This window comes from Monopterus albus, unplaced genomic scaffold, assembly GCF_001952655.1.
Source record: "Monopterus albus unplaced genomic scaffold, M_albus_1.0 scaffold58.1, whole genome shotgun sequence".
NCBI lineage: Eukaryota > Metazoa > Chordata > Actinopteri > Synbranchiformes > Synbranchidae > Monopterus > Monopterus albus.
The window spans coordinates 683,520-685,287 of NW_018127938.1; the positions used below are offsets into that span (position 1 = coordinate 683,520).

Here is a 1,768-nt window from a genome sequence, read left to right on the forward strand (position 1 = left end):
ATACTGGTAGATGATCACTAATATCATTTATAAGTAATCCACTTGTCATTTTGCTGTCAATAACATTGGTAAGTATATTATCTATTAGTGTTGCATGCTGGGTTGTTACTCTACTTGGTTTTGTAATTTTTGGGTGTAAACTGCATCTATATATTGTGTTAATAAACTCCTCAGTTCCTGTGTGCTTGTTAGGATTTAACAAATCTATACTGAAGTCACCACATATGAACATTAATTTTTGAACAATGGTATGACGTTATGTGTCACTGCATCCTTTTCTCTAAATGATGCATGTGTTTTCTATTGCTGACAGTCTCAGCAAAACTGACAATTACTCCAAATTCCCTTAGCTAAAAAACCTATCATGTATCAGACCCACATGCTTCATCTTACTTCATTTTTAGTGGCATTTAGGCTCATACACTGCATATCTGTCTGCCAAGTGTTAAGTGTCCCTGGTGCACCTGTGTAATCATGCATGTCTGTGCCACTTCAGACAGCTATAGGGTCTTATCATGAGTCCAGTCATACCAGACGAATAAAGAGGTGCTGCTTGTGGTGCCCCAGCTGGAGGATCATGCCTGCCTTCACTCATTTTCTTTTATAACTGCACAGTGAATCAGCCAGGTGTGCCGGAGGCACGAGGGCTTTCCTTCTTCTCAAGTAACCTAAATTCCTCGGCAAAAAAGAGTGGATCTTTTTTGGGGCAGGTTTATCCATGATGAGGAATGACAAGAAAAAAAGAGAAGAGGTCTGGATAGAGGCAGGTGTTAGTGTTGGGAGGAGGGTGGTGGTGGTCGGGGATCCTGGCTGGAGTGGAAAAAGGAATGTGGGACTCCTGGAATGTTTAGAGCAGTCAGGGATAATCGAGTGAATCTGGAACAAGAAAAAAACAAACCGAGGTCCTGCAGTGGAAGAATGTGCTTCTGGGACGTCTGAAGAAACATTCCATCCATTCAGACAGCTTCACCCGGCCCAGAACCTTCCGTAGATGGCACCACAGGGAATATAACCCCCTTATCCCATGCACACACACTGCTCTTCCTTTCACACTCTTCCTGCCTTACACCTCACACACTGCAGGACAAAAAAAGCTCCTCCTTTATATTGCATGTCTTCTTTGCCCTTGAAGTCTGTGTACATTATTTCTTAGTCTGCCGAGAGCGAAGTCTCTTCAAATTCTCTGTTTCATGAGAAGAAATGTGCTCATAATTTTTCTTTCTCACGTTTTATTTAGAACCAATGACATGTATTTTAACAAAGCACAAGAATCAAATATATGTTTCTTATTGTAGTGTCATTGCCCTTAGCTTTATGCAGACCCAGATATGATAGCATCATTGTTGTTTGGTGATCCCTTTCTGTCCTTATTGCTCAGGTAACATGTCAGGGTTTCCAATCCAAATATATTTCCTACTATGTGCATCCATTGTTTAGGCGGTTGCATTTTATACCCAGTGGATTTTGTTCAGGCAGATATGAGTCACTGTTGCTTCTGTAATAAAACTAAGATACAGTGTCTTTAGAATCTCATAACTTAAATGTCATATTTTCCCAAGACCAGAGAATGGAAAATGACATATTTATGTGTCAACATTGCTACTTTCTCAAAATTAATTAAAAATTGTTGTGTTCATAAACTTATTTCTTTTGGTTTTAATGTTTAATTTGTTAAAGATTGAAACAACTGAAAGTAACCTGATTCTAGAAAGAATAATTTTGAGTATATAACAAAATACAGCAAAATTTCCTAAATGTTTTCTTGTCA

The 1,768-nt window shown here is 38.7% G+C and overlaps 1 protein-coding gene across 2 annotated transcripts in view; it reads left to right on the forward strand.

Moving 5' to 3' along the window:
• The window catches only part of ddah1 (dimethylarginine dimethylaminohydrolase 1), a 66,522-nt gene that overhangs the window by 6,383 nt on the left and 58,371 nt on the right, over positions 1-1,768 (forward strand). The window lies entirely within an intron of this gene.